This window comes from Zea mays, chromosome 5 (genome assembly GCF_902167145.1).
Source record: "Zea mays cultivar B73 chromosome 5, Zm-B73-REFERENCE-NAM-5.0, whole genome shotgun sequence".
NCBI lineage: Eukaryota > Viridiplantae > Streptophyta > Magnoliopsida > Poales > Poaceae > Zea > Zea mays.
This window is the reverse complement of record NC_050100.1, coordinates 81,276,224-81,298,152: the sequence shown is the minus strand read 5'-3', so window position 1 is coordinate 81,298,152 and position 21,929 is coordinate 81,276,224.

The window sequence follows — 21,929 nt, the reverse complement described above, 5'->3', positions numbered from 1 at the left end:
CTCTTGTAGTAGTTGAGAAGTGGAAAACTTGGATGGCAATGAATGTGGGGTGGTTGGGGTATTTATAGCCCCAACCACCAAATGTGGCCGTTGCTGGGAGCTCTCTGTTCGATGGCGCACCGGACAGTCCGGTGCACACCGGACAGTCCGGTGCCCCCTGCCACGTCATCGTTGCCGTTGGATTCTGACCGTTGGAGCTCTGACATGTGGACCCGCCTGGATGTCCGGTGTACACCGGACATGAACTGTTCATTGTCCGGTGCATCGGTATGGGCGCGCCTGCCGACTGCGCGCGCAGAGCGCGCATTAAATGCGCTTGCAGGTGACCGTTGGCGCGGAAGTAGCCGTTGCTCCGTGGTTCACCGGACAGTCCGGTGCACACCGGACAGTCCGGTGAATTTTAGCGGAGCGGCTGCCGCGCGAACCCGAGGCTGGCGAGTTCCGGAGGCCGCGGTTCGTTGGCGCACCAGACATGTCCGGTGCACACCGGACAGTCCGGTGAATTATAGCGCGCCGGCCTCCGCGAATTCCCGAGGGCGAAGGGTTGAAGTCGAAGTCCTCTGGCGAAGGGTAGAAAACGAAGTCTACGGGCGCACCGGACACTGTCAGGTGCACACCGGACAGTCCGGTGCCTCCAGCCAGAGGTGCCCTCGGTTGCCTTATTGCTCCTTTGTTGAATCCAACACTTGGTCTTTTTATTGGCTAGATGTGAACCTTTTGCACCTGTATAACTTATACACTAGAGCAAACTAGTCAGTCCAATATTTGTGTTGGGCAATTCAACCACCAAAATTATTTAGGAACTAGGTGTAAGCCTAATTCCCTTTCAATCTCCCCCTTTTTGGTGATTGATGCCAACACAAACCAAAGCAAATATAGAAGTGCATAATTGAACTAGTTTGCATAATGCAAGTGAAAAGGTTACTTGGAATTAAGCCAATATAACTACTTACAAGATATGCAAGGAATGTTTCTTTCTTATATAACATTTTGGACCACGTTTGCACCACATGTTTTGTTTTTGCAAATTCTTTTTGTAAATCCATTTCAAAGATCTTTTGCAAATAGTCAAAGGTACATGAATAAGAGTTTGCAAAGCATTTTCAAGATTTGAAATTGTCTCCCCCTATTTCAAATGCTTTTCCTTTGACTAAACAAAACTCCCCCTAAAAGAGATCCACCTCTTAGTGTTCAAGAGGGTTTTGATATACCATTTTTGAAATACTACTTTCTCCCCCTTTTGAACACAATAGGATACCAAATGATAAAGACTTTTGGAAAGCACTAAGTTTTTGAATTTGGTGGTGGTGGTGCGGTCCTTTTGCTTTGGGCTCATTTCTCCCCCTTTTTGGCATGAATCGCCAAAAAACGGAATCATTAGAGCCCTCGAAGTAATTTCTTCCCCTTTGGTCAAAAGTAAATGAGTTAAGATTATACCAAAGATGAAGTCCGGTCCTTTTGCTTTTGAGCTTTTACTCTCTCCCCCAAGGATGAAATCCTTTTCTTTGATGCTCATTTCTCCCCAAGGAATAGAGAGTTGCTCGGAGTGATGGCGAAGCATGAGTTACGGAGTGGAAGCCTTTGTCTTCGCCGAAGACTCCAATTCCCTTTCAATATACCTATGACTTGGTTTGAAATAGACTTGAAAACATATTAGTCATAGCATATAAAAGAGATATGATCAAAGGTATTTAAATGAGCTATGTGTGCAAGCTAGCAAAAGAAATTTCTAGAATCAAGAATATTGAGCTCATGCCTAAGTCTGGTAAAAGATTGTTCATCAAGTGGCTTGGTAAAGATATCGGCTAATTGATCTTTAGTATTAATGTAAGAAATCTCGATATCCCCTTTTGTTGGTGATCCCTAAGAAAATGATACCGAATGGCTATGTGCTTAGTGCGGCTATGCTCGACGGGATTGTCGGCCATTTTAATTGCACTCTCATTATCACATAGCAAAGGGACTTTGGTTAATTTGTAACCGTAGTCCCGCAGGGTTTGCCTCATCCAAAGCAATTGCGCGCAACAATGTCCTGCGGCAATGTACTCGGCTTCGGCGGTGGAAAGAGCGACCGAATTTTGCTTCTTTGAAGCCCAAGACACCAAGGATCTTCCCAAGAACTGGCAAGTCCCCGATGTGCTCTTCCTATTAATTTTGCACCCTGCCCAATCGGCATCCGAATAACCAATCAAATCAAATGTGGATCCCCGAGGGTACCAAAGCCCAAACTTAGGTGTATAAGCCAAATATCTCAAGATTCGTTTTACGGCCGTAAGGTGTGATTCCTTAGGGTCAGATTGGAATCTTGCACACATGCAAACGGAAAGCATAATGTCCGGTCGAGATGCACATAAATAAAGCAATGAACCAATCATCGACCGGTATACCTTTTGATCCACGGACTTACCTCCCGTGTCGAGGTCGAGATGCCCATTAGTTCCCATGGGTGTCTTGATGGGTTTGGCATCTTTCATCCCAAACTTAGCAAGAATGTCTTGAGTGTACTTCGTTTGGCTAATGAAGGTGCCCTCTTGGAGTTGCTTGACTTGGAATCCTAGAAAATACTTCAACTCCCCCATCATCGACATCTCGAATTTCTGTGTCATGATCCTACTAAACTCTTCACATGTAGACTCGTTAGTAGACCCAAATATAATATCATCAACATAAATTTGGCATACAAACAAGTCATTTTCAAGAGTTTTAGTAAAGAGTGTAGGATCGGCCTTGCCAACTTTGAAGCTATTAGCAATAAGGAAATCTCTTAGGCATTCATACCATGCTCTTGGGGCTTGCTTGAGCCCATAAAGCGCCTTAGAGAGCCTATAGACATGGTTAGGGTACTCACTGTCTTCAAAGCCGGGAGGTTGCTCAACATAGACCTCTTCCTTGATTGGTCCGTTGAGGAAGGCACTTTTCACGTCCATTTGATAGAGCTTAAAGCCATGGTAAGTAGCATAGGCCAATAATATGCGAATTGACTCAAGCCTAGCTACGGGTGCATAGGTTTCACCAAAATCCAAACCTTCGACTTGTGAATACCCTTTGGCCACGAGTCGAGCTTTGTTCCTTGTCACCACACCATGCTCATCTTGCTTGTTGCGGAAGACCCATTTGGTTCCTACAACATTTTGGTTAGGACGTGGAACTAAATGCCAGACCTCATTCCTCGTGAAATTGTTGAGCTCCTCTTGCATCGCCACCACCCAATCCGAATCTTGGAGAGCTTCCTCTACCCTGTGTGGCTCAATAGAGGAAACAAAAGAGTAATGTTCACAAAAATGAGCAACCCGAGATCGAGTAGTTACCCCCTTATGAATGTCGCCGAGGATGGTGTCGACGGGGTGATCTCGTTGGATTGCTTGGTGGACTCTTGGGTGTGGCGGTCTTGGTTCTTCCTCATCCTCCTTTTCTTGATCATTTGTATCTCCCCCTTGATCATTGCTATCATCTTGAGGTGGCTCGTCTTCTTGATTTTCCTCTTCATCATTTTGAGCCTCATCCTCATTTTGAGTTGGTGGAGATGCTTGCATGGAGGAGGATGGTTGATCTTGTGTACTTGGAGGCTCTTCGGATTCCTTAGGACACACATCCCCGATGGACATGTTCCTTAGCGCGATGCATGGAGCCTGTTCTTCACCTATCTCATCAAGATCAACTTGCTCTACTTGAGAGCCGTTAGTTTCATCAAACACAACGTCACAAGAGACTTCAACAAGTCCAGTGGACTTGTTAAAGACCCTATATGCCCTTGTGTTTGAGTCATAACCAAGTAAAAAGCCTTCTACAGTTTTAGGAGCAAATTTAGATTTTCTACCTCTTTTAATTAGAATGAAGCATTTGCTACCAAAAACTCTAAAATATGAAATGTTGGGCTTTTTACCGGTTAGGAGTTCGTATGATGTCTTCTTGAGGATTCGGTGAAGATATAACCGGTTGATGGCGTAGCAGGCGGTGTTGACCGCTTCGGCCCAAAACCGGTCCGGTGTCTTGTACTCATCAAGCATGGTTCTTGCCATGTCCAATAGAGTTCGATTCTTCCTCTCCACTACACCATTTTGTTGTGGCGTGTAGGGAGAGGAGAACTCATGCTTGATGCCCTCCTCCTCAAGGAAGCCTTCAATTTGAGAGTTCTTGAACTCCGTCCCGTTGTCGCTTCTTATTTTCTTGATCCTTAAGCCGAACTCATTTTGAGCTCGTCTCAAGAATCCCTTTAAGGTCTCTTGGGTTTGAGATTTTTCCTGTAAAAAGAATACCCAAGTGAAGCGAGAATAATCATCCACAATAACAAGACAATACTTACTCCCGCCGATGCTTATGTAAGCAATCGGGCCGAATAGATCCATGTGGAGTAGCTCAAGCGGCCTGTCGGTCGTCATGATGTTCTTGTGTGGGTGATGGACTCCAACTTGCTTCCCCGCCTGGCATGCGCTACAAATCCTGTCTTTCTCAAAATGAACATTTGTTAATCCTAAAATGTGCTCTCCCTTTAGAAGCTTGTGAAGATTCTTCATCCCAACATGGGCTAGTCGGCGATGCCAGAGCCAACCCATGTTAGTCTTAGCAATTAAGCATGTGTCGAGTTCAGCTCTATTAAAATCCACTAAGTATAGCTGACCCTCTAACACACCCTTAAATGCTATTGAATCATCACTTCTTCTAAAGACAGTGACACCTATATCAGTAAAAAGACAGTTGTAGCCCATTTGACATAATTGGGAAACAGAAAGCAAGTTGTAATCTAAGGAATCAACAAGAAAAACATTTGAAATAGAATGGTCAGGAGATATAGCAATTTTACCAAGTCCTTTGACCAAACCTTGATTTCCATCCCCGAATGTGATAGCTCGTTGGGGATCTTGGTTTTTCTCATATGAGGAGAACATTCTTTTCTCCCCGGTCATGTGGTTTGTGCACCCGCTGTCGAGTATCCAACTTGAGCCCCCGGATGCATAAACCTACAAAACAAATTTAGTTCTTGACTTTAGGTACCCAAACTGTTTTGGGTCCTTTGGCATTAGAAACAAGAACTTTGGGTACCCAAACACAAGTCTTGGAACCCTTGTGCTTGCCCCCAACAAACTTGGCAACGACCTTGCCGGATTTGTTAGTCAAAACATAAGAAGCATCAAAAGTTTTAAATGAAATAGTATGATCATTTGATGCACTAGGAGTTTTCTTTCTAGGCAACTTGGCACGGGTTGGTTGCCTAGAGCTAGATGTCTCACCCTTATACATAAAAGCATGGTTAGGGCCAGAGTGAGACTTCCTAGAATGAATCTTTCTAATTTTGCTCTCAGGATAACCGGCAGGGTACAAAATGTAACCCTCGTTATCCTGAGGCATGGGAGCCTTGCCCTTAACAAAGTTAGACAAATTTTTAGGAGGGGCATTAAGTTTGACATTGTCTCCCCTTTGGAAGCCAATGCCATCCTTGATGCCAGGGCGTCTCCCATTATAGAGCATACTTCTAGCAAATTTAAATTTTTCATTTTCTAAGTTATGCTCGGCAATTTTAGCATCTAGTTTTGCTATATGATCATTTTGTTGTTTAATTAAAGCCATATGATCATGAATAGCATCAATATCAACATTTCTACATCTAGTACAAATAGATACATGTTCAACAGAAGATGTAGATGGTTTGCAAGATTTAAGTTCTACAACCTTAGCATGCAACGTTTCATTCTTAGTTCTAAGGTCGGAAATAGTAGCATTGCAAACATCAAAATTTTTAGCCTTAGCAATTAAATTTTCATTCTCTAATCTAAGGCTAGCAAGAGATGCATTCAATTCATCAATCTTAGCAAGCAAGTCAACGTTATCATCTCTAAGATTGGGAATTGAAACATTACAAACATGTGAATCAACCTTAGCATTTAAAATAGCATTTTCATTTCTAAGGTTGTCAATCATCTCACGGCAAGTGCTTAGCTCACTAGACAATTTTTCACATTTTTCTACTTCTAGAGCATAAGCCTTTTTAACCTTAACATGTTTCTTGTTTTCTTTAATTAGACAATCCTCTTGGGAGTCCAAAAGGTCATCCTTTTCATGAATAGCACTAACTAATTCATTTAACTTTTCTTTTTGAGCTATGTTAAGGTTGGCAAAGAGGGAACGCAAATTATCTTCCTCATCACTAGCATTGTCATCACTAGAGGATTCATATTTAGTGGAGGATTTAGATTTAACCTTCTTTTTGCCGTCCTTTGCCATGAGGCACTTGTGGCCGACGTTGGGGAAGAGGAGTCCCTTGGTGACGGCGATGTTGGCGGCGTCCTCGTCGTCGGAGGAGTCGCTTGAGCTTTCGTCGGAGTCCCACTCGCGACAAACATGGGCATCGCCGCCCTTCTTCTTGTAATACCTCTTCTTTTCCTTTCGTCTCCCCTTCTTGTCGTCACCTCGGTCACTGTCACTAGATATAGGACATTTAGCAATAAAATGACCGGGCTTACCACACTTGTAGCAAACCTTCTTGGAGCGGGACTTGTAGTCTTTCCCCCTCCTTTGTTTGAGGATTTGGCGGAAGCTCTTGATGACGAGTGCCATCTCCTCATTGTCAAGCTTGGAGGCGTCGATTGGTTGTCGACTTGGTGTAGCCTCCTCCTTCTTCTCCTCCGTTGCCTTGAATGCAACGGGTTGGGCTTCGGATGAGTCGCCAAGCTCGTTGATTTTCCTCGAGCCTTCTATCATGCACTCAAAACTTACAAAATGCCCGATAACTTCCTCGGGGGTCATTTTAGTATATCTAGGATTACCACGAATCAATTGAACTTGAGTGGGATTAAGAAAAATGAGAGATCTTAAAATAACATTTACCACTTCGTGATCGTCCCACTTCTTGCTCCCGAGGTTGCGCACTTGGTTCACCAAAGTCTTGAGCCGGTTGTACATGTGTTGCGGCTCCTCTCCTTTGTGAAGCCGGAACCGACCGAGCTCCCCCTCGATCGTTTCCCTCTTGGTGATCTTAGTGAGCTCGTCTCCCTCGTGCGCGGTTTTGAGTACATCCCAAATCTCCTTGGCGCTCTTCAACCCTTGTACTTTGTTATACTCCTCTTTGCTTAAAGAGGCGAGGAGTATCGTCGTTGCTTGAGAGTTGAAGTGCTCGATTTGGGCCACCTCATCCTCATCATAGTTCTCATCCCCTACCGACGGTACCTGTGCACCAAACTCAACAACATCCCATATACTTTTGTGGAGCGAGATTAGATGAAATCGCATTAAATCGCTCCACCTAGCGTAATCTTCACCATCAAAAGTTGGTGGTTTGCCTAATGGGACGGAAAGTAAAGGTGTATGTTTGGAAATGCGAGGGTAGCGTAGGGGGATCTTACTATACTTCTTGCGCTCTTGGCGCTTAGAAGTGACGGAGGGCGCATCGGAGTCGGAGGTAGAAGTTGATGAAGTGTCGGTCTCGTAGTAGACCACCTTCCTCATCCTCTTGTGCTTGTCGCCTTTCCGATGTGGCTTGTGGGAAGAAGATTTTTCCTTCTTCTCTTTGTGGTGAGAAGAGGATTTCTTCTCCTTCCCTTTGTTGGAGGAGCTCTTCTTCTTCTCCCTCCTTTTGGTGCGGGACTCTTCCGATGAAGTGCTCCCGTAGCTTGTAGTGGGCTTTTCGCCGGTCTCCATTTCCTTCTTGGCGTGATCTCCCGACATCACTTCGAGCGGTTAGGCTCTAATGAAGCACCGGGCTCCGATACCAAATGATAGTCGCCTAGAGGGGGGGGGTGAATAGGGCGAAACTGAAATTTACAAATATAAACACAACTACAAGCCGGGTTAGCGTTAGAAATATAAACGAGTCCGCGAGAGAGGGCGCAAAACAAATCCCAAGCGAATAAGCAAATGAGACACGGAGATTTGTTTTACCGAGGTTCGGTTCTTGCAAACCTACTCCCCGTTGAGGAGGCCACAAAGGCCGGGTCTCTTTCAACCCTTCCCTCTCTCAAACGGTCCCACGGACCGAGTGAGCTTCTCTTCTCTAATCAAAGCCGGGAACAAAACTTCCCCGCAAGGGCCACCACACAATTGGTGCCTCTTGCCTTGATTACAATGGAGTTGTGATCTCAAGAACAAGTGAGAAAGAAAAGAAGCAATCCAAGCGCAAGAGCTCAAATGAACACGGCAAATCACTCTCTCTAGTCACTAGGGTTTTGTGTGGAATTGGAGAGGATTTGATCTCTTTGAATGTGTCTAGAATTGAATGCCTAGAGCTCTTGTAGTAGTTGAGAAGTGGAAAACTTGGATGGCAATGAATGTGGGGTGGTTGGGGTATTTATAGCCCCAACCACCAAATGTGGCCGTTGCTGGGAGCTCTCTGTTCGATGGCGCACCGGACAGTCCGGTGCACACCGGACAGTCCGGTGCCCCCTGCCACGTCATCGTTGCCGTTGGATTCTGACCGTTGGAGCTCTGACATGTGGACCCGCCTGGATGTCCGGTGTACACCGGACATGAACTGTTCATTGTCCGGTGCATCGGTATGGGCGCGCCTGCCGACTGCGCGCGCAGAGCGCGCATTAAATGCGCTTGCAGGTGACCGTTGGCGCGGAAGTAGCCGTTGCTCCGTGGTTCACCGGACAGTCCGGTGCACACCGGACAGTCCGGTGAATTTTAGCGGAGCGGCTGCCGCGCGAACCCGAGGCTGGCGAGTTCCGGAGGCCGCGGTTCGTTGGCGCACCGGACATGTCCGGTGCACACCGGACAGTCCGGTGAATTATAGCGCGCCGGCCTCCGCGAATTCCCGAGGGCGAAGGGTTGAAGTCGAAGTCCTCTGGCGAAGGGTAGAAAACGAAGTCTACGGGCGCACCGGACACTGTCCGGTGCACACCGGACAGTCCGGTGCCTCCAGCCAGAGGTGCCCTCGGTTGCCTTATTGCTCCTTTGTTGAATCCAACACTTGGTCTTTTTATTGGCTAGATGTGAACCTTTTGCACCTGTATAACTTATACACTAGAGCAAACTAGTCAGTCCAATATTTGTGTTGGGCAATTCAACCACCAAAATTATTTAGGAACTAGGTGTAAGCCTAATTCCCTTTCAGCTATGAAGCATACACCCAACAGAAGCTACTTCCAAAGCCCAAGCTGAAGCCTAGAAATGTGAAATCGAAGACATTCAGAAACAACTGGCTGAAGCAAAATTAAAATGCGTTGTTGCCGAAGCTGAACGAGATGCCAGTGATTACTGGAAAAATTATTGGGAAAAAACAGTTGTAGAACTTCGCTCCTCAAAAGAAAGATGTTATGAAAAATCTATAGAATGTGTGAAAGGATAAAAACTAGCTTCGCCAATGTTGGCGCATATTCAAGTGAAGACAACTTCGTACGGGGCGATCCCGAAGGCCCAATTGAATGGATCAGCAGCGAGGCTGAAGCCTTTGAGGAGATCTTGAGTGATCGTGGGGACGTCTGCGCCTTCTCAGGTGCAAGGGGAATTGCAGCTATTTTGGAGAAGTCAGGTTGCGATCATGTGAAAGCTTTGGCCCAAGCCGAAGCTGCTTTATTGGTTGACGATATGAAGGACCCCTCGGCCGAAGCAAGCTTAGTAGGCGGAAAAATTTTCACTGACATTTGGGAAAATGGCGGCTGAGGGATGGCCCACGAAATAATAAAGAAGAGCGAAAAAGATACTCATGATGCTAGGGAAGCAACGAAGGCAGCTGAAAAAGCTGCGGAACTCGAAAGGCGGATAGGTATTGCTTAATAGCTTTTAACTTTATTGTTTATTTTTGTGACTTCGAACTGATTTACGTTTTCTACCGCAGCTGAACTATCGCCTCCCCCAGAGCCCTTCGAGTCATTGGTCGACACAGAGGCAAAGGAATCAGCAGAAATTATTAGCATGGCTGAAACCATTATGGACAAAGTCGTTACTCAACTGCTGACCGAAGCTGCAGACAAAGTTTTGAAAGAAGAAGAATAGATATTGTAAAAATATTGCCAGAATATTAATGTAACATTTGCTGGACTATGCTTGTAATATTTGGTGCTCATGGGTTTTTAATGTAATGTATAAATGGCTTTGTAATCCATTTCTTTGCGATGCATGAAACTTTTATTGTACATACCGTTTTTGAGCCTTCGGCGAAAAAAACACCTTCCCTTCTTTTCATGCTTCGTAAAGAAGAGTTTTTATGCTTCGTGAAAAATCCTCCAATCGTCGCAGAAACATTAATGCTTCGTCAGTAATAGACTTTCTTCCTCGATATCAGAGTGCTTCATAAAAAATGCTCCAAGCGTTACCATAACACTGATGCTTCATCAACAATAGACTTTTTCCTCCACTTCAGAGCTAATAAAACTGTATCTCTTCAAAACTTATTTTGTGCCTTATCACAATTTCACTTTTTCGAAGCATTCTCCGAAGGTCAACATTGTATCCCCTTCTTGTGCCATTGATGCAATATGATGTATGATGTTATGTTATGCGAAATGATGTGATGATGTTATGCTATGCAAAAATGATACTTTGTGCCGAAAACACACACTCACATCCCCATATTGGAATACACAATCTCTTTTCTGTTTATTTTTTGGCTTCACCGCTTATTTTTCGGTGTATCAGCGCTGACTTTTCGCTGTAAGTTCTGCATTCCCTTAGGAACGTCTTTTGAACTTCTTCGCCTTCTATTTCGGCGGTATTCGCGTTGACTTTTCGTGCTTTGCCTTATATTACGGCGGTATTTGGCTCTGCATTCCCTTTGGAACGACTTTTGAGCAGAAAACTTACACTGTGCTCCCTTAGGAATGACTTTTTGTAGCTTCGGCAAACCGCTGCATTCGTAGAACGACTTTTGGTAGCTTCGGAGAAACTTGTGATGTAATTTTTAGCTGCACGCTCTTAGGAACGACTTTTTGTGCTTCGGCGACTTTTTGGACTCCGTAAGTCTGTGGAGAAGATATATTTTTACTATGGCAAAAACGAAGCTGTTACAAGGAATTGAAAACGACAAGAAAACTAGGTTTTCAATAATTGTTCCTTAGGAAGAAAGAAAATGACAACGAATGTAAAAACTGTTTCAGGGGTAGGATATCTCTTAGTAGATATGCTTCGACTCTGGCACAGTACTGTTGACTGTGCGAGCTTCGGACTCCTCCCTGAAGTCTCTCTGCTGATGGGTCTGTTGACTCCCTTCTGGCTGTTGGCCGCGTGAATATGCAGGTTGAAGTGGTGGCGGAGGTGGAGGCTGTGGCCAGGATGCCTGTGGCTGACTAGCCGAAGCAACAGATGCTGCAGGATGGTTACCCACATACTCTGGTATGTAGGGTAAGTGATATGAAGCAGTATGCATGACCTGCTTCGGCTGGTTCTGCTGAGCTGCAGCTTCTGCTATTTCCTTCTGTTTCTAAATGGTGACATGGCACATCCTTGAAGTATGGCCCTTGTCCTCACCACAGAATAGGTAATAAATTTTCCTAGGTTGATCCCCAAACCTTCCTCCGAAGCCCTTGGCGCCTCTGCCTCTTGGAGCTGGCGACCGAAGATAGCTTTGTTGCTGCCCCGAAGCTTGCGAGGAATATTGTGGCCTTTGTTGTTGACTTCCCCTGTCGTCACTCTGGGTAGAGTGGATTGACCTGACATGTCTTGGGTGGAATATCCCTCCGAAGCCCCTGGTCATCTCAGAGAACCTATAGGCTTCCTCCCTTCTTTGGCGAAAATCGTTGTCAGCGCGGATGTATTCATCCATCTTTTGAAGCAACTTCTCCAAAGTCTGTGGAGGCTTTCTAGCAAAATATTGGGTAGTAGGTCCTGGACGAAGCCCCTTGATCATGGCCTCAATGATAATTTCATTGGGCACAGTAGGCGCTTGTGCTCTCAGACGCAAGAATCTTCGGACGTATGCCTAGAGATACTCCTCATGATCCTGCGTGCATTGGAACAGAGCCTGAGCTGTGACTGGCTTCGTCTGAAAGCCCTGGAAACTTGTCACCAGCATGTCCTTGAGCTTCTGCCATGAAGTGATAGTCCCTGGATGAAGAGAAGAATACCATGTTTGAGCCACATTCTTAACTGCCATAACGAAGGACTTGGCCATGACAGCTGCATTGCCTCCGTATGAAGATATAGTTGCTTCATAACTCATCAAAAACTGCTTCAGGTCTGAATGCCCATCATACATCGGAAGCTGAGGTGGCTTATACGATGGGGGCCATGGGATAGCCTGCAGTTCTGCTGCCAGGGGAGAAGCATCGTCAAAAGTAAAGGTACCATGATTAAAATCATCATACCATCCATCATCATCGAACAAGCCTTCTTGATGAAGCTCCCTGTCTTGGGGGCTCTGTTCTTGTTCATCTTGAGCAAGATGGTGTATTTCTTCAGTAGCTTCGTCAATCTGCCTTTGAAGGTCGGCTAGTCGAGCCATCTTCTCCTTCTTCCTTTGTACTTGTTGATGAAGCATCTCCATGTTTCTGATCTCTTGGTCCAACTCATCCTCCTGGGGTGTCGGACTAGTAGCCTTCCTCTTCTGGCTCTGGGCCTCTCGAAGAGAAAGGGTCTCCTGGTTCGGGTCCAGCGGCTGCAGAGCGGCAGTCCCTATCGCTGAAGCTTTCTTCGGTGGCATGACGAAGGTCAATGCTTGCCGAAGGTGGTTGAAAAGGATTCACCGTAGGTGGGCGCCAATGTTGGGGACTTGTTCTCAAATACTATGAGTTAAGAACAAGGCAACACAAAAAATGTTAAACGTTAACGACCTTCGTCCCTCGAGGCATTATTTCCCTTAGGATATAATAGTCTTTGGACGAAGGTTGTGAAGGACATACCTTCATCAGTGCAGTGTATGATAATGAAAAGAGAATCATATGAAATGTAAAGGACACATGAATAATTATATATCATTATCAACTCATTTCTATTTTATTATCATAGAAAAATAGAAATGATATCAAGTTACAAATGTACCTTCGGCTTGAAAGAAGGTAAGGGTACAATCGTGACGCAAAAGCAAATGTCAAGTCAGCCTGAACAGTACGAGAGCACTGTTCATCTATTTATAGGCACGGGACGCAGCCCATGTAAAATTACACTCATGCCCTTTACATTTGCTAATGACTCTATAGTAATACATCGAGGTCCAAATAGTCTTTTCCCTTTTAAGTCGGTTCCCCTTTCTGCTATCATGCCGAAGGTCCCCTGCGCATAGCTTCGGCTCTGTGCCAACCTTCGCATTCTTTGTACTTCTTCATATTGTGGTTCTGATCCGAGTCCGAAGGTACCTGTTCATGTATTATACTCCAGAAACATTGTTAAGTCATGTTTTTGAGGACCTTCGGAAGACGAAGGCCCCCAACACATTATATTTATCAGAGTGATTACAAAAGTGATTCAAAGAAATATACTTTGAAACGTTATAAATTATTTATAATTTTGAAATATATGCTAGCTCAATGACAATCCTCAATAAGAAGTATAGAAGAGCTACTTTAACCTATAAGAAGGCCGAGCCCACCGGCACTTAACACCATCAATAGCAGCACAAAATTACACCCTAAAAACCAACAGGGAATAAAACCTTGAGTACGCAATTACTCAGCAAGACTTACCCAACTAAAGAAAAGACTCTCAAGGGTATGCTGGTTTGTCGAGAATCAAGGTAAAGCTTATCAAATTTCAAAGACTCATTTTTGCAGAAAAGCTTGCTAGTAGTGGATCCTTATGCCAAAATTTTACATCACAAGTTAAGTACTTTTCCTTAATCTAGATTTGCCTAATCTAGAGTATTCACTTCTCCTGGTCTAGCTTTGTTTTACCAAATTCTTATTTTATTTATTAACTACGATGAGTGGTCGGAGGGTAGAGTCTCCATGACCGAGGAGCAACGACGATTCGAACCGATTATACCCTGCTGGGGATCCCTAACCACACGACATATGTAGCACTTAACCCTTGTATATGTCAACCGTTCCCACAGATCCTCCACAACGTGAACCGGTCCGCGCTACCCGGGAGCACAGTGCTCCTCCGTCTAGCCTCTAGCCAGGAGGGTACACACTACTCCCACCATCTCCCACGCCCAGTGCGCGGTTGCCTTTTCACATATGGAATAGCCGAGTTCAGGCTTACCGGAGCATGTGGCTAGTTGCAAAGTCTCCACCACAAGAGGCCTACTCGAATGGTCCTTCATCGACACAGACGGGCGAACTTTCCTGCTCAACGTCTGGTCTACATTACATATTATTTCCCAAAACTTGATACCTAAGAGAGGTACCCTACTTGAATGATGAAATCATCGTGGCCACAATGGGTTCATCATCACAAGTCCTTTTATTTCACAAACTCCCATATCCCGTGTTACACATCATCTTTTAAAAACCATCCTAAATTAATAAGCAGGGCTAAGCATCACTAAATTTTCATAAAATAGGTATTAGGGTTGTTTAATCAAGGAAGGAAATGCATCAACCGTTTGATCACACAACTCCTATCACCTAATGCATCATTCAAGGTGATAAAACTTTTTAAAACAGAAGGAGGTGGCGAATGCATCAGGGCTTGCCTGGAATAACACTAGGTTAGTGTTTGTTAGACGACGTCCGCTTAACGGCCATTCTTTGCTTTGGTACTCGTTCAGATTATCCATCTTCAGGTTCATCATCCGCATCACCTTGAGATTAATCCAGTTCTTGTCCTTCACATCACGTGATCAACTAACGTACCTCATGGGATGCACGATGCACATGTATGAGCATGAGTATAAATAGCATAAGATAGATAATCTACATTGAAGAGGATGAAACACTTATGGTCAGGCATCACAAACTAGAATGCATAAACACTAGATACTTATAACTCATTAAGTGCAACGATCACACTCCCCCTAGCTTAACCGGATCAACCCCAAACATCATGGAACATCAAACCATACACAAACTCTCTCTGTATATATACCAAATTACAACTTTAGAACTAAAATACCTAAAGTGTTTATACGCATCATTTATCAGGCAAATCCTAGATTCTAGTTGAAACAAACACATCAATGTTACTTGATCCTAAATATTGGAAGTAGCAATCAACATCCATTCAAATCATGAAAGCGACCAACACACATAGAATATCATGCCTTGTTTAGAGAGCACACTAAACGACTTACAACTTTAGCTTCACAATTCTTGGACACCTAACACTTATAAAAGTTGATAGAAGAACTTTCATTAACTTTCTAAACTAATTTTCCGGCTAACCTGTGTATCACACATATTAATAAAACATCACATTTTTTACCTAGTCAGCATAGTATGACCACTATCAAAGAATTTCCACAAGATTACAACTTTAACACCTACAGTCCCGCAAACACCGAGACCTATTGAGACCTCTTTCACTACACGACATCGACCAAATCACCGTAAACGACTCAGACATTCTAATAAATATTATACCTACCACCACGACACACATATACTAAAGGCAATAAGACCGATATAATTAGTATATCTAACAAATCCCTTCATCGAACTAATAACAGAAATAGCAATCCGACTCACCATAGAATCATCATGATTAATATACCTAGTCAGACCATTCATCAATCCACTAACACGAATAACAAATTGGCTTACCCTGACCAATCCAACACAATAGTCGGAAGAACAACGATGGTTATTGCTTGACGCCTTTGACCGCACACACCTGGCAAGCGATGCACACAATCTCATTTCTTGACCAGATACTCAGGGGATCCGTTTTGTCGAGCAGGTGGCGCGTGGCTAGCACAAGAGCGTCTTCACGGCTTGCTGTCGACACAAATGGAAGCAGGGTGATTTAGTGTGACCGAAGCACATGTGACGCACAGAAGTCCCCACGACAACGTCATGGAAGCGACTACAGGGTGTGGTAACGAGCTACACAGAGTTGGCATAGACGAGGATGGCGATCGACGACATCGGCGTGTCAGCACGACGATTTCCATTCGACGAAGACGATGGCATGACGATTCGTTTGGGCTTTTTGTCGAGCACTAATGCAGGGTGCTGGGATGGAGCAGACGCTCGACCACAGACGAAAGACGACGCGCTAGCTATGAAGGCTGAGCAGGGAACCCAGGTTCAACGGCGAGCAGGGAGACATGCTAAAATCCCAGACACGACGGCGACCCCCAGAAGGGCAAAGACGAGGTCGAGTAGGAGAGGACGGGGTTTGACGGGCTCGACGCGACGGCAAGGACATAGGTCGTGGGGCACATGACACGGACAAAGGACGAATGCCGGGGCTATCAGCTCGTTGCGCGATCGGGTGACGACGACGAACAGCCGAGCGCGGTAAGAACGACAACGGGCCAAGCAAAGGAGCTCGCGTGCGCACAGGGAAGAACCGAAGAACTCACAGCCACCTGCAAGCAAATCGACGCCAGCGAGGGAGCTGGGATAAGGGATAGGGGTGCGGCCAACAGAGCTGGGCGAGTGCGATCTGAGATGGAGCAGCGGCGGCCAGGCGTCATGGCAGAGGGCAGGACCGAGCTCGGCGTTGGGGGCTGGGGCACCATGGGAACAAGCTTGAGGAGGAGAGGGTGTGGGGAGCTGCCGACGGCGCAGCAGGGGCAAGGTCCAACGAGTGGCAGCGGAGGAGGACCGCTAGAGCTCGACGCCGGTCAAGCTCGCCAGAGAGAGGGGCTGGGCGAGCGTAGCAGCAAGGCGAGGTCGCGGTCGGGCGAGCTGGAGAGCCATGGATGGGAGGAGCAGAGGCCGAGCTGGGGCCGAGACCAGGGGCGCACGCACCAAAGAAGGCGAGCTGCAGCGGCCAGCAAAGGAGCTCGCGCCGGAGCTCCAAATCGACGGCGTGAGAGCCGAGCAGGGCGCGACCGTGGGAGCTCCAGGGCGCACGGCTGAAAAAAAAATCCCAGGCGGATGAGGGAGAGAGAAGCGTGAGGGAGAAGGCCAGCACCAGGCGACGGCGGGATAGGGATGAAGAGAAGATTTTTTTTCTTCTCCACTTTTCTCACTTTCCCCCAATTTTTTATAATGAAAATTACAGATATTTTAAATTAGGATTTTTTTACGAGGTATAATGGGCCGAACAAAACGAGATCAATAATCCAAAAGTTTCATGAAACCTTTTTAAGTGTTTAGATTATGGAGATGAATACGACACCAAACTCGAGCTATTTTTCCGAAGTCGCATTCACACTCATGACCAATCTAAACAGCACCGGACTCAACATTTTTGAAGGTTACTACAGTCCGAGCTTCGTGAAATATTTTGGGCAGTCCCGATAGACATAGATGAAAATACTGATATGCGAATATGATTAGGGTATAGAGACTGTTATTCTTATTAATGTCCCATACTTACGTCCATATTCACTGTTAAGCGTACAATAACACCTGGGGTGTTACACCAATTATACAAACACTTTTAAAGTGTCAAAGTTGGTAAAGACTTTATGAATAAATTTGCAAAGCATAAACATGTTTAATTTTCAATTTGGTTAATCCTCAATTGTATTGCAATACATGAGGATGAACCACTTTATGGACTCACATAACCTGACCGCATCCAAGCAATACAAGCATCATTATCTTGATAGATAATGACTAGTGATTCGATGGAATCACAATGATCACTCAACGAAATCATAAATGGATATGTTAGACTTCAGAATGATTTGTGAGAATAATCATTAGAATCTATGAGGATTCACATGAGAATTCTAGCACAAAGATATTAGTCTTTGATATGGCATACAGTATAAGGACTAATTAGCTAGTATCTTCATAAACAACTATGATCACTTCTCAACTTATCTAATGACAAGCCAATATCCTTTTAGCACCATATAGATATCCATTGATATCCTTCTTCTAACAAATATGTTAGAGATGTGCATTTCAAGCTAGCAAATACCTACAAATGCAATATTAGGCCTGCTGCAATTTTCAAGATACATATGTGCTTTGGTGGCACAAAGGTTTAATTCTAGGGTTATAATGGACATTGATCCACTTTAGGAATTAAATGATCAGTGTTGATGGATATGGTGTCTAATATGGTTGGATATTGGTAGACCCATGTATACACTTAAGTTCTCGACTTAAGTAGAATTTGGTTTACCCAAATTTTCATCTCATAACTTGTCTTAAAATGATTGCATAATCATCATGTGTGATTGGAGATGATAGAATATCCATATAGGATTTTGATACAAACACACTTATGTAATCATCATGATTTGGGAGTAACCCTTTGAAGGAAGGAACCCAACCAATCGATTGTACCACAATCAACCTTACAGTTTCAAGTGATGGAGTGACTTGACTTGTACACAACATATGTTGCATTTTTTACTTAGAACATAAAGTTTATTAGGACGTCTATATTCGAATCTATCAAATTTAGAAGATCTGTCAATGATCAAATGTAGGAACATAATTTTCACACATACAAAAGGTATGATGGATGTGCCTCTACGTGAAGACATGTGCTACAAGCTCTTGCTATCTCACCACCGTGCTTCCTTAAAGAAAGCATTATGAGAGTAAGATATTACTCAATCATAAATTAGCGAGAGCAATTCTCCTCGATTGCCACCATTGATTTTACCCAAAATGAGTCTAGAAACACTAGTGCCTAGGACTTTTGGTCTGGATCCAATAGGTGTACAGTAATCCGAGATGGAGAAATGTCGACATTTGTAGACTTTGTATCATTGATTTGATAGAACCAATATTGCTAGTGAAAATATTAACCCTTCAACTCCATGTCAATTCCCATAAGACAGAGTTAGGGTGTTCCAATGACCTAGCGCCTAAATGTGTGCACACATATGCTTGTCTTTTGGATGTAGAACATCCATAGGCTTTGGATAGTAAATATCCATGAAGTGTCAATCAACTAAGGTTGATGAGCATTTACTCTTCCATTTTCGTAGAAGCTTACAAGAAGTTATATCTTTTATGACTATACTTCTCACTTCTTATTGGGAGTTGACAATACTTCTGGCACAAATAAGATTGGAAAATATATGACACCTTCAGTGAGTAAATGCATTTGATAGATTGTTTTGCAACAAATTGCAAACGTAAGATTCTGAACTAACAGTCCAGTTTCTCTAGTGCATGGATTCATGGGAGGGGGTGTCTGTATGTGACACTCGCTACTGATTCATGGCATTCTATGTGTGGTATAAGTCTCCCCCTAATGCCTGGAATCCTCCTCAAAGTAATCATCATACAGTCTATGTATGAATCCCTAATGGATGATCCGAGATATGCTTATGAATGATGGATAACGCTATCTCCAGGATCTCAAATGCCCATAAATGTATGTTGCATTGATGATTTTGGTATGTGCAAGACAACCAACACGCATGTGGGATAATGAGTTGACTGAAAGTCAAATATCCATGTACTAGACCGCAACAGAGGGGGTGTATAATTGCAGTTAAGTGAATTTGATATGAATGTGATGTGTACGTTCGCATTCCACCAACCTTTGTTGGTAATTTGCAATTCTATTTTGGTCACACAAAATGCGTAAATCTCTTAATGGAGATTTAACTTGACCATTAAGGACTGAAGATACTTACTATTATAGTTCCTAATTTGCCAAACAATTCTATGTTAATGGATGTGATTCCGCGTCCAGGATCACCTCAATGGACACACATGGGACTATAATATGCATCAATATGTGTTGTAAAGTATCTAGTTGGTCCACACAATGGTTTGAATAGAGCCACAATGAAAGGGAAATGGCCTCAACTATTTCTTATAATCGATTTTGGTGTTTGACGATCATCACAAATCTTATGGACTAACCAATTTGCCTAGTTGAACATTTCTCAGGTGCATAAAGTTCATCTACATCAATTCTAAGTCGATTGTCCGGAATACCGTAGATTATTTCGGACAAGAGAAGCTTTTTAGAAATTCACCTGTGCGCGGACCGTCCGGGCCCTTCCGGCGGACCGTCCGCGACACCAGGGTGAGCCTTGGACAGGAACACTGCAAAAACAGTGTTTACACTACGGACTGTCCGATGGAGAAGCGAGCATCGCCCTGGACCAAGCGCGGACCGTCCGACCGTTGAAAAACTAGAAAAACTCGAAGGTGACGGGTTCGGTAAAATGCATTTTTAGCGTCCTCGTGAATCGTCCGGGGTGCACGGCCGGACCGTCCACGACTATTTTATCTCATATCTGACGACGCATTAAATGCACTATAGCCGTTGATATAGCCGTTACTGTTGACCATTGCGATTTTAGCCGTTGATGTGTAGGGGCGGACCGTTCGGACTAGGGACACGGACCATCCGCGGTTAGCAGAAAAGTAGCAACGGCTAGGAAGTGGTTGGTGGCTATAAATACAACCCCAACTACCTCCATTCAACATATCCAAGCATTCCACTCATACACATTCAATACAAGAGCTAGCCATCCATTCCAAGACACATTCAAAGCTTCCAAACCTCTCCAAGTTCCACAACTAAGACAAGTGATCATTGGTGATTAGTGACTTGAGAGAGTGCGATTTGTGTTTCATTTGTTGCTCTTGTTGCTTGTTTTTTCTTAATTGTGTTTTCTTCATCTCCTTCTAAACTCTCTAGTGACTTGTAAAGCTAGCAAGAGACACATAAGTGTGTGGTGGTCCTTGTGGGGTCTTAGTGATCCTTGAGATTAAGAAGAAGCACTCAACCGGTCTAAGTGATCGGTTGAGAGAGAGAAAGGGTTGAAAAAGACCCGGCCTTCGTGGCTTCCTCAACGGGGAGTAGATTCATCGGAACCGAACCTCGGGAAACAAATCGTTGTGTTCATTTGTGTTGATCTTCACCTTACAATTTGATTCCTCCTCTCCTCTCTCTCTAAGTTCTCTTACTTACAATCTTTTGAGTTAGCTCTCAAAGTTATCTGCATTGATTGAGCAACTCATAGCAAGAAGAACTCTCTTCCGCACTCCGTATTCATTATTATTTGTTTCTAATCCTAACCTCGGGTGAAGTTCGTGTTCAAAGTTTATAATTTACAGGTTTAGCCTACTCACCCCCCCTATAGATGACTTTCAATTGGTATTGGAGCCTGGTACTTCATTAGAGCCTAACAACTCGAAGTAATGTTGGGAGAACACGCCAAAAAGGAGTTGATCATCGGGGAAAAGCCCGAATTTTCGGGGAAGAAAAATGAAGGCAAGACTCTGTCAAAGGAGGCCAACGACAAGCACAAGGAGGACAAGGATGAATCCACCGGCTCCATCAAATCACATAAGAAGGGAGACAAGAAGAAAAATAAGATGAAAAAGGTGGTCTAATACGAGACCGACTCTTCCACGCCCTCAACCTCCGACTCCGAGTCAATATCTTCAAAGCGCCAAGAGCGTAAGAAGTATAGTAAGATCCCTCTTGCTATCCTCGCAATCCTAAACGTGCTCCTTTACTTTCCGTTCCCTTAGGCAAACCACCATAATTTGATGATGAAGATTATTGTATATGGCGTGATAAAATGAAGCACCATCTAACCTCACTCCACGAAAGCATTTGGGATATTGTTGAATTTGGAGCGTAGGCACCACAAGTGGGCGATGAGGACTATGACTCCGATGAGGGCGCCCAAGTGAGGCACTTCAACTCTCAAGCCACCTCCATACTCCTCGCTTACTTGTGTAGAGAGGAGTACAACAAGGTGCAGGGGTTGAAAAGTGCCAAAGAAATTTAGGGCGTCCTCAAGACGACACACGAAGGGGAAGAAGTGACCAAGATCACCAAGCGAGAAACGATCGAGGGAGAACTCGGTCGGTTCGTCCTCAACAAAAGAGAAGAGCCACAAGCCATGTACAGCCGACTCAAGACAATGGTGAACCAAGTCCGCAACCTCGGGAGCACCAAGTGGGATGACCATAAAATGACCAAGGTTATTCTAAGATCTCTTGTTTTTTGTAACCCCACTCAAGTGCAATTAATTCGTGAGAATCCTAGGTATAAGCAAATGTCTCCCG